We start from the raw sequence: 11,766 nt of genomic DNA, 5'->3' as shown, positions 1-11,766 counted from the left end.
ACTCGAACCTGGGCCGCCGACGCGAGCCACCTGCGTGGCAGACGTGGGAGTTCCAGCTCTGGAGGCGGGAAGATGCTGTACTACGGATGCGACAGTTCCAGGACTGTCTTCCATGTCCCCAACCCTCTGGTCCAAGAGGCTGGGGACATGTCACAGGCCCTTGGGGACCAGGACCGGGCGCCCGATGTCACCTTGGAGGAGGGGACACCCGCGCAGACCGGGGCCACCTGTGCGTGTCCAGTGACAGCCCGATAGGCAGGGATTTGTAATGGGGGAGCACAGTGTCCACTGAGATCAGTTTGAGGCCACTGTCCCCAGATTCTTGGAGACAGCAGATAATGGACGGGAACCCCCCCAAAAGGAGAGGAGCAAATCTGTGCCAAAACCTCTTCCATGGGGCGAATCTGATATGCACAGCTGGGCTGGCTGGCTGTGCGCTCAAAATGGAACTCTAATTTTTTTCTGTTTTTTAAAAATAAATCCTGTTACAAGGTCATTAATCACATTATCCATTGTACCAGAAACAAATGGATTTGTCACTTGGGCTCTGGAAGCCTGAGTTTGATTCAGGGGGAAAACAAATTGCATCAAAATAAATGAAATTATTATGATAATATAAAACAGACCACAGTGATTAATCTCTGGAAACCAAATTCTGACCTGCTTTGCACTTCAAACAATAGCTTCTGTTATGTAAATAGTCGTGGGCTTTTCAAGGACAATGTTTTGAAATTATAACAAAAGTTCTATTCGTGGAAATGTCTTCAAGGATGAAAACAAGAGACAGAAAACCTGGTTCACAGGACATCCAAAGCTGAGGAGGATGGAGGGGAGGATGAGCAGGTAAGATTTTTCCTTAGTGAGAGAGGAGGTGATTGGGAGATGGGGGGCGTAATGGGCCAATGTCTCTCTCTGTTGACCTCCATCACCAAGAAGTTTCTCCTTGACAGCATGACCTTAAAGTAGACTCATCCTTCCTTTAATCCTTTTTCTTCCTGAAAACTCCCAAAGTTTAAAGAAACCCACATTGACACAAGTTCAAAGATGAAAGAAACAAGATTTCAAAGCACTTTATTAGCCAGGTGCTGGTGGAACACGCCTGTAATCCCAGCTACTCAGGAGGCAGAGATCAGAGGATTGTGGCTCGAAGCCAGCCCTGTGAGACCCTATCTCGAAAAATACCCATCACAAAAAAGGGCTGGTGGAGTGGCTCAAGGTGTAGGTCCAGAGTTCAAACCCCGGTACTGCGAAAAAAAAAAAAAGCACTTTATTATATGGTCCGTTCTAGATTGATTCCACAGGGTACCAAATCCAGATTTGCTCAGAATTATCCCGACAGGGGTGTGACTTCTTAAATATCCCATTCATAGATCCAGCATCCTTTGGCTGCTAGAGCGAGGTAGATCTTAATTGGATGTGGTGATAGGTTATCATCATTCCTATGCAGCCCCTTCATGACACACTAATAATCCACATTTGCAACCACTTGAAATAGAGGCTTGTTCTTTTAATAATTAAATAAACCAAGTGTATTTCCAGAATTCTAATTTACACCAAACAAAGAAGACGATGTACAAGAGGACATTAAAAATAGCATAGATCCCAAAATAATTGCTCTTAAATTTCTTAAGAAGAGATTCCAGTATGGGGAGTGATTAGCGAAATTACCAAAACCCAGATGGAAAGACCCAGGCATCGGAGTTACAGGGAATGTGCGATGGAGGGTTTTTATTTTATCTTTTATCTTGAGACATGGAACATTCTGCTGGTTTAAGAACGAGTTCCAGTCCCACCGTCAAGTACTACCAGCTCAGTCCTTGGGTGAAAGCCATTTCTCCTCTCTGAACTTTCATTGTATTGGAAAACAGGCCTGATTCTCTAGCAGGAGAATTCTCTAGAATTCTCCAGAGTCTTCCAGATTCTCTTTCTGGCTTGGTAGTTTGGGAAAGGAGGAATCCCTGGTCCATGTGACATATGGTCCGTGTAACATATATGGTTTGGTACAAGCACCAGGGAAACCACACAGGTTGTGCCCTACCTAGCTGTGGCTGAAACCTGCTGGCTGTCAACAACAACATCCCTGATCGACACTCACTTGATGGACACACCAAAGCACGGCCACTTTGTCCACCTTGGAAGACCCTGCACGCCTGACTCATGCTCCCCAACCAGGATGGTCGTGCGAGTGGTGGAGGCCAGGCCCACAGATTTGCCTCCACTTGTCAGAGTCGTGCCTGAATCTCTGCCACCGAGCCTCTTCGTGGGAGCCTTGTCACAGCAGAGTAACCGCCACTCATTCACTGTGGTCTGCTGGGCCCAGGTCACCTGAGAGCCCGGGATGGACTTTATCCGTGTGCTGGGAAATCCTGGTGAGCTCCTCCCGCCTCCGCGTCACCACCCCATCTGTTGGTGTTCTCTTTCTCCTCACGTGCATTTTTATCCTGGTCTTCTGGAAAATGTGTTAATTTCCACCGTGGTGACAGAGCATCCCATCTTAGACTTTTTTTTTTTTACATTTCCTCCTCTCTCGGGGGCCATCAGGGAAGCCAAGGATGGGGGCGTGAGCTCAATAACACAGGATCCAAAGACAGCTTCCTGCAAGAATGACGGAGGAGCTGTCTTCAGTGCTGAAACGCAGCTTGAAGGGGAAATGAGTGTGAGTGCCTGTGTGTGTAGTATTAAGGTGCACATACAACAGAATTTGGAGGCTCCAAAGATTCCGGATTAATCTCCTTCTATGCATAAAATGCTAGGACCCTTTCAAGGGTGGACTTTTGAGGGGGGTGTGGTTGCACATGCCTGTAATCCCAGCTACTCAGGAGGCTGAGATAGGAAGATCTCCTTTGGAGGCCAGCCCCGGGCAGAAAGTATGAAACCCTATCTCAAACTGAAGCACAAGGGGCTGAAGACGTTGCTCACGTGGCGAAGGGCTCACGCAGAATCCCCAGTTCCACAAAAGGAAAAAAAAAGGATTTTTTTTTTTGAAGGGGAAAGTTTTAGCTCTGGAGTGACAAGGCTCTGTTTCTGTTCCGTTGTATACTTGCTGTTTGACCTTGAGAGACTAGCTTGACCTCTCTGAGCCTCATTTTCCTCAACTCTGAAATTAAGGCTATGTTTACTACCAAGTATTGTTTCTGGGCTCCAGCGAGAGACTGTGAACCTGTTTACAGTAGGCACACAATAGATGCTAATTGTTCTTCTTTTCCCTGAATTATTGTCCTATTAAAATTTTATTTTATTTTTTGGCAGTATTGGGGTTTGAACTCAGGGCCTCACACTTGCTAGGCAGGTGCTCTGCCCCTTGAGCCATGCCCCCACCAGCCCATTCTTTTTGTGTTGGCTAATTTTGAGATGGAGTCTCACTTTATACCCAGGCTAGCCTGGACCAAGATCTTCCTATTTGTGCCTCCCCTATGGCTGGGATGACAGGCACACACCACTGTGCCCAACCATTGGTTGAAATGGGGTCTTTTTGTCTGGGCTGGCCTTAAACCCTGATCCTCCCAATATCTGCTACCCTAGTAGCTGGATTATAGGCTTGAGTCACTATGCCTAGCCCTAATTTAAATTTTATTTAAATATATTTTTATTTTCTACAATATCCTTCAGTACTAAGTGAGACGAGAATCTTGAGAAAGAATAACAAGGGATGAGAACTTTGGGGAAATTTACTGGTCTCTCAGCAAGAAGAAGATGTGCTATGCCGGGCCTGATGGTTCACAGCTGTAATCCCGGGTACTCGGATGCAGAGGTAGGAGCAGCTGGGGTTACAGGTGTGCTGCACCACGCCCACTCTCAGCTCAAGTTTCCCAAATGTAAAGGACTGTGAGCTGGGGGTGGAAGGTGGCTGGAAGGAAGCTGTCGATGAAGGTGGCTTTCTTGACAACAACGCAGACTCTGTTTCTCTGTGTTAGAAACACCAAGAGAGAGCCTCGCTCTTGTGTCAGCTACATGTCGCAAAGCTGGCCTAATTCTGGTAAAGATTTGCTGCTCGGTTCCTCCTGGCCGTCGGACACAGGGTTGCTTGCTGGAATCTCTGATAGTGAGGGTTGGAAGAGATTATCCAGAGTTTTGAAGAGTAGGAAACAGTTTAAGAGAGGTGAAAGGTCATAGGGCAACCTAACAGCACAGGTCCAAGGTGGAACTCAGGCCTCTGAGCCCCAGTGAAGCTTGTTCCCTCCTGACCTCTCCCTCCCTCCATCCTCCCTCCCCTCCTCCCTCCCCTCCCTCCTCCCTCTCTTCCTGTATCTTCTTTCACCACCCATATCCTCAGCACTCATGTCCACAGTCAAGCTGTCTGTCACGCTGTCCTTCCTCTCCCTGTCTGTCTCCTTCACCAGTTCTGTGCTTGTAAGTTGTGCTAGTGACGTCCCCCGTCTGGAGTGGTTCTCAGAACATACTAAGCCAGTCTCACGTTGGGCCAGGGTTCACCGCCAGCACTTCCAACCCAAGGCGTCGGCATCTTAGCTGCTCAGAAACTCCGGGTTCCCTTGTGAGGACTGAGGAAGGCCTCAGTGTCCTTTCTGCCCCTGTCCCACGCAGCCCTGGGTCCCACCACAGCCCCGATCCACGTCCACCCAGAGCCAGTGGTCTGATGCTTCTCATCCACGACTCGTATCTTCTGTTCTCTCGTTTCTTACATCTGGAATGATCTGTCCCCACCATTTCTAGAACAAAAGATCCACCATGGTTTGCGGTTGTGCTGACGCGCTGCTGTCTCCACCCTGATCTGACTCAGTCTGAAGGGACACGGTGGAGGATGGCGGGCGCCCTTTCCTCTTACACCTTCAGTCCTGTGCCGTAACTCTTTTCTGCTGGCCTGGGAGCTGCTTAACCGTCCCACCTGGATCGATGGAATTCCTTCCGTCCATGAGTTCACGCTGGGCATCTTTGTGTACAACCACCACAGCGTTGCGAGGAAGAAATGAAGGCTTGGCTCCGCAAATGATCTGTTCTGTGCTTTGCAATAAAAGGGAAAAGTGACTGTTAGAATGGCAGGGGACGGGGGTGTTGAGAATTAGCCTTTGAGAAGGATAACGAACCTGTAAGCCCAGCTACTCGGGAGGCAGAGGTGGGAGGACCAAGGTTCAAAGCCAGCCTAGGCAAACGTTACCAAGACTCCATCTCAAAAACAAGCCAGGAGTGGTGGTGCATGCCTGTAACCCCACCTACGTGGGAGGCAGAGGTAGGAGGATCTTGACTTGAGGCTGATCCCAAGGGAAAAAGACCCTTCTGAGAAACAAAGTAACAGCAAAAGGGCTGGGGGTGAGCGAGCAGGCCTAGCAAGTGCAAGGCCCTGTGTTCAAATCCCAGGACCACAGAAAAAAGGGAGGGAGGGAGGGAGGGAGGGAGGAAGGAAGAAAGGAAGGTCTGGGCTTCCATTCCAATTTTCTTTTCCATTTCCAAGGATACCGTAAGAGAAACTTATCTTGTTTTAGTAGAATCGCTCACCTATCAACTACAGGAAGATCAAGGTCATCGTTCTAACCAGGCGCTGAATAACCAAGTGCGAGAAAGAGCAGGGTGAGTCGCAACGATATTCCGATCTTAACTGAGCAAAGGGAGGTGGAGGTTTGTGTCCACACATTGCAGGCGTCTGAAGTTGTCCATCTGGATACCCAGATGGAATGGGTGTCACAGAAGTTGGGGGACGGCAGTGGGGGTAGCACTTGTTTTTCTGCAAGCTTTCTAACATTACTCAGTGAGGGTTAGGGTGAAATTATTATCAAGAGCAGACCTCTCTCCTGGCAAGGTTCTGATCCTGAAAGGACCATTGGAATTAGAGGGTCACAGGGTTGGGCGCAAGGCTCCGAGTTCAAACCCCAGTACCGGAAAAATGTAAAGGAAGAGAGAAGTCCTAGGGTTAGTGCTAAAAAAGTTCTCTAGCGATGTTTATTCTCAACAGACAGGGTTCAGTACAGCCTTGAACTGTGAGCTAAAGTTCTCTTATTATTATTTTAAAATTTCATTTATTGATTTATTTGGGGGTGCTGGGGATTGAACCCAGAGCCTACTAGGCAAGCACTGTGCCACTGAGCTATTTTTTTGCACATCTTTTTGAGCTAACTGAATCTTCCCTGAATCATTGCTTCTCTCCTCACCCCTAAAAATCCTGATTTTCCAACCTGAGATAGCCTCTTCTGAGCTGGATGGACAGTGCAGAAAGACTGAATATTCTAGGGGTTTTTTCTTTTTTTCAGTATTGGGGTTTGAACTCAGGGTCTTCACGTTGAGCCACTCCACCAGCCCTTTTCCTGTGATAGGTATTTTTTGAGGTAGGGTCTCTTGAACTATTTTCCCTCCAGGCTGGCTTTGAACCGTGATCCTCCTGATTGATCTCTGCCTCCTGAGTGGCTGAGATTACAGGAGTGAGCCACCGGCGCTCTCTAGATTGTGTTAATCAGAGACAAATGGGGCCATCCCAGCCTCCATCAGGAAGCCGTGTCCGTCTGTGGGTCTCCCGTGGTCATCCCGGCTCAGCCCCGGGCCACGTGAAGCGAGTTCACGTGACGTGGCTGCCCAGTGGCCCCCGTGTCAGTTCTGCTAATGAACAGCCTGTCTGGTGGCTGGAGTGTTTCCTTCATCGCAGGGACGGCCCTAAATAAATCGGTTCTGCAAATAAGATTTTCTGAGCCTCTCGAACAACCTTTATAAACTCGCAACTCAAACGAGCCGGGTCATTTGTGGAAGGCCATCCTGCGTCCTGATCATTTTTAAGCCTAGCTTCCCGAAAACCACCTGCGCAAAGGGGACGAGAACAAAGGTGCTCCGCCTTCCAGCCTCAAGCCTCTTGCTTTGACAGAGAAGGTCAGTCTAATGCCAAAACTAAAAAAAAAATGTGTCCTCATGGCACGAGGAAGAATCCGAGTCAACGTGCGATATTTTAGGTCAAAGCTTCGTGCTCTGGATTGAATTTCAAATTTTCCTTTGCTAGCCTGGCTCCAACCAGTCTTCTCGGTTTCTAAATCCTGAAGACAAATAAATATGCATCAGCCGAGCGGCTGCAGGCCGCATGCTCCGTGCTCATTTATTTATTTTTAACCAGCAAGTGGTGGTGTGAGTCCTGGTCTGAAACCACTGGAATGGGGAGGGAGGTGCAAAGGCTGCCGTGTTTGCCGGGGCTGTGGCTGGGTGGGTGGTAATGAAGCCACCTTCATTCACAAATCGGCACACAAGTGCAAGTCGCGGTAAGGTGACACTGGTGGCCACTTGGTAACGACTTTGTTTGGTTTGCACCGGGTTGTCCTGTGTTTGCAAACTGCCCCACAAATCCTAAGTGCTCAAACGTCTGTTGCAAAGCGTGTGTTGTCATGCACGGGAGCGGAGCATCTCAGAGTCGTGTCCCCACGAGGGGGATCCTGGCTTCTTGATCCACAAGGTTACTTGTTGGCCTGATTTGCTTTTTCTCAACTGGAGATCATCTTAAATGAAATAAGCCAGACTCAGAAGGAGGAAGACCCCATGTTTTCTTTCATATGTGGAATCTGGGTGGAAAACAAAAGGATGTGAGCAGAAAAGGGAACTAATTGGGAAGGGGTGGAACCCGCAGGAGGTGGGAGAGGGGAGCAAAGGGGAAGAATATGATGGAAATACGTTGTATGCTTGTCCGTAAAGGTCATAATAAGCAGGTGTGGTGCCTCACACCTGTAATCCCAGCTACTCAGGAGGCAGAGATCAGAGGACTGCAGTTTAAAGCCAGCCTGGGCCAATAGTTTGAGAGACCCTATCATAAAAATAACCAACACAAAAAAGGGACTGGTGGAGTGGCCCAACTGGTAGAGCACCTGCCTAGCAAGCATGAGGCCCTGAGTTCAAATCCCAGTGCTACCGAAAAAAAAATATTACAACGGAACTCATTTGAAGCTTTTCAAGAAAAGTTAAAAAGGAGGAGTAGGAGGAGGGGATGAGAAAGTAATGGGGTGAGTACATTATCACAACAAAACCCCCTACTATGCTAACACAAATAATTTTTAAAAATTGCAGGCAGGCATAACTCCTGTTTTGCAATTTTAATTACACATTGGAAATGTCTGTGTCCAGGAAAAACAAGAGAAGGAAAAGCCTTCCATGACCGTCTTTTGAGGAATTCCAGAAGGGGGGGTGGCCTCCCCCTAGAGAGAGAAAACAGAGGGCACCTCTGAGTAAAAGGAGTCAAAAGAAGAGAATAGCCCTAAAAAGACATTTCCCCTGGAGTAAGCCTTAGTGATTCTGTCTGCATCACTGCAATTAAGTTGGGGAGGCCATGCGGCAGGACTGGGGTTTGAACTCAGAGGTTTGCACTTGCCAAGCAGGCGCCTACCGCTTGAGCCACACGTCCAGTCCATTTTGCTCTGGTGATTTTGGAGATGGGGTCTCAAGAACTATTTGCCCAGGGCTGACCTCGAACTGTGATCCTCCCAATCTGAGCCTCCCAAGTGGCTGGGATTACAGGCATGAGTCGGCATGCCCAGCTGCAATTAACAGTCTTTGTGGAACCTCAGCCAGAGAGAGAGAGAGAGAGAGAGAGAGAGAGAGAGAGAGAGAACGCATGGAAAACACACAGCAAAACGGTGGAACATTCATTGGAACATTCATTGACCTTCCACGGTGCTTATGCCCTGGCTGCTGCAATTCTGAAACTCATATTTCCTGGCCCGACCGGGCTGAGCAGGGTTGTCCCTGCACCCCTGGCCGCCCATGGTGATGAGTGGGAGGCTCACGGGCTGGCCTGTCCTCTTAGCCCATATTAAATGTGACCCACTGAAGATGCTCAGTCATCAGCCGTCACGACACGGGCAGGCCTTCGGGAGGCAATTCTGACAAATCTGAAACCGAAATAGCCTTGACAAAAGCTTCGTCCTCGCTCTGATTAGGATCTGAGCTGACGGATCAGAAGAGAGATATTGAAACCCAGTTTCACCGCAGGCCTCACTCTGAGAGATGAACCGAATGAACCAGCGACCAGGAGCGTGAGTGGCGAATGAGGGGGAGGCCACCAGCACAGTGGCACCTTTGTTAGTTTTTCACCTTTCTTTTTTTTGGTACCTGTGACACGGCTAGGGGCTCTGGCTGTGAAATAAGAGTTCAAGGAGTCAGGTGAAGTGTTTTAGTGCTCCTGTTTATCACGGCGGCTTTTACTCTATTGGAGCGTTGTAAGTCCTGGATGTGACTAATATGCAGTGAGGAAGTCACCGTGAAACTGGGCTCTGTCCTTTACACCATGACCCCATTGGTGGGAGAAAGGGAGCTGTGGCATGAAATTCCTGGTCACTGGAACAGCCCCGTCTTTGGGGATTTAGGCCAACCCCCCCCCCAAAACTAAAAACCATTCCTTTGGATGGGCCAATGGGCTTTAAGTGTTCGGTTTATTTTCCTAGGAATTGCTTAATATCTTCTCAGGCTCCAAAAGTTTTTAAGGGCCTGGTGCCGTGGCTCACGCCTGTAATCCCAGCAATTCAGAAGGCAGAGGTCAGGAGGATCATGGTTCGAGGCCAGTTTGGGTAAATAGTTTTTGAGACCCTATCTTGAAAAAACCCATCATAAAAAATGGGCTGGTGGAGTGGCTCAAGGCCCTGAGTTTAAGCCCCAGTACCACAAAAAAAGAAAATTGTTTTTAAGGATTTTTTTTCCAATCTGGCTTTAATTGTTTTCAATCAGAGGATTGGCTAAATACCCAAATTTCCTAGCTCTACTGAACCCAAATTGTTCAAGTAGTTCCATTGAGAAGGAGAAGGAAGCTCAGCACGGTGGCTCACGCCTGTAATCTCAGCTGTGGAGGCTGAGATCAGGAGGATCGTGGTTCGAGGCCAACCTGGACAAGAACTTCACAAGACCCCATCTCAATAGAAAAAGCTGCTGTGGTGGTGCACGCCTGTCATCCCAGCTCTGTGGGGAAGAATAAGTAGGAAGATCACTGTCCAGGTGGGCCCAGGCCAAAAGCGAGACCTTCTCTCAAAAACAGCCAGAGCAAAAAGAGCTCAAAAGTGTTAGGTCCTGAGTTCAAACCCCAGTACTGCCAAAAAAAAAAAAAAAGAACCTACCAAAATTGTTGTCCGACCCACAGCACAGAAGATACTGGTGGGAAGGGTCTAAGAGTAGATTGTGAGGATGTTTGCACAATTGTACATTTCCTGCAGTGGCTCTGTCCACATGGCTACACATGAGCTCACATAGCAGTGCATGCCTGTAATCCCAGCCACTCGGGAGGCAGCAATCAGGAGGATCGCAGTTCAAGGCCAGCCCCAGGAAATAGTTCATGAGACCCTATCTCAAAAAAAACCATCACAAAACAGGACTGGCGGAGTGGCTCACGTGGGTGACTTGTCACTGGTCTAGTGTGACAGCGCAGGGTGATTTTGATACAAGAAAAGCCAGTGACACATCCTCAACCCTTGTGTGTCATCTTCCTTCCTGGACGTGCGGTCCTCGCTAATGACATGTGACAGAGGTCCTGCTCAGAGCCCCCTTGGCTCACTCGGACCCAAGCTAGTCCCCCGCCTTGTCCACACCGCAGGCCGGTCGTGCCAGGACGGTACGGGTTCAGCCAGGAGGATTATTTTTTCTTTCTGAGACAAAGCTCTTTCCCTGAAGCTGTGAACGTGAGGACATCTCACCCAGACGGGCGGCTGAACTTGGCGGAGGCTTTGTCTTCTGCTCCAGGTGAGCCACAAACCCAGGGAAGGCCAGTCGCCCGGCTGGGTTTGGGTTTCCCGAGGTTAAGGACAGTGGGTCCTGAGAACCTCTGTCACACAACGGGGTGAAGTGACTCCAGAGAGAGGAGGAGAACACAGGCTGCAGAACTGTCCTCCCTTCCCCCTCCTGTCCCCCTTCTCTTGTCTCTCTCCTCTCTCCCCCCATCACACACTCTCTCTCTTTCCGCCTCTCTCTCTCACACACACATTCTCTCTTCCCCTCCCCCCTTCCTCTCATACACACCACACATTCTCTCTCTCTCTCTCTCTCTCTCTCTCCCCCTCCCCACCCTCCCCTAGTACCTTAAACCTGGTGACATTTCTTCTCTGTAAAATGCGAGATCCCCAAGGCCGAGGGGCCCACGCACGGCCTAGAGAGAGAGCTCCTGTGTGGTTGCAGCAAAGCCAAAGCTCGCTCTTTTTTGAGCTCAGATAAGAGCTTCCCGGGTGCTGTGCGGCGTCAGAGGGGTGACGAGTTTTTAAAACCCATGACTGACGCGCCTGTTCGTAAGCTCAGGCGCCACCAGAGAGCCAAACTGGTTAAACCTACGCCAAGGTAAATGGGTGTCAACCCACAGGAGGTTAGAACGGTGGTCCCATCACGTTCTGTCCCCCAGCGACCTTGTCTTTGTTTAAGGTACTCCGTAATGGTCGCAGAAAACTGAAGTCACTAAGGACACGTTTCCAGAACTCGCCCATTAAGCAACTCACGACTGTGTACTGAGTTGTGTCACCGAAGTGGCTGAGTTTTATGGCAGAAGGTGAGAGTTCAATAAAGCTGTCTTTGAAATATCCCCAGATCAAAGGACCTAAGAACTCAGGTTGATGGGACCTGTAAAGAGCCGAGTGCAAATAGTCCTCCAGGCCAGCACGGTGGCTCACACCTGCAATCCCAGCTACTCCGGAGGCAGAGGTAGGAGGATCACGGCCCGACGTCAGTCCCAGGCAAAACGTGAGACCCTATCTGAAAAATAAACTAAAGCAAAAAGGGCTGGCAGAGTGGCTCAAGTGACAGAGCACCTGCCTGGCAAACGTGAGGCCCTGAGTTCAAACCCCAGTGCCACCAGAGTCCAGGATTCAGATTAAACAAACCTGA

Source organism: Castor canadensis, chromosome 6 (assembly GCF_047511655.1).
Source record: "Castor canadensis chromosome 6, mCasCan1.hap1v2, whole genome shotgun sequence".
In the NCBI taxonomy this organism is placed as follows: domain Eukaryota; kingdom Metazoa; phylum Chordata; class Mammalia; order Rodentia; family Castoridae; genus Castor; species Castor canadensis.
This window is presented reverse-complemented; position numbering follows the sequence as displayed.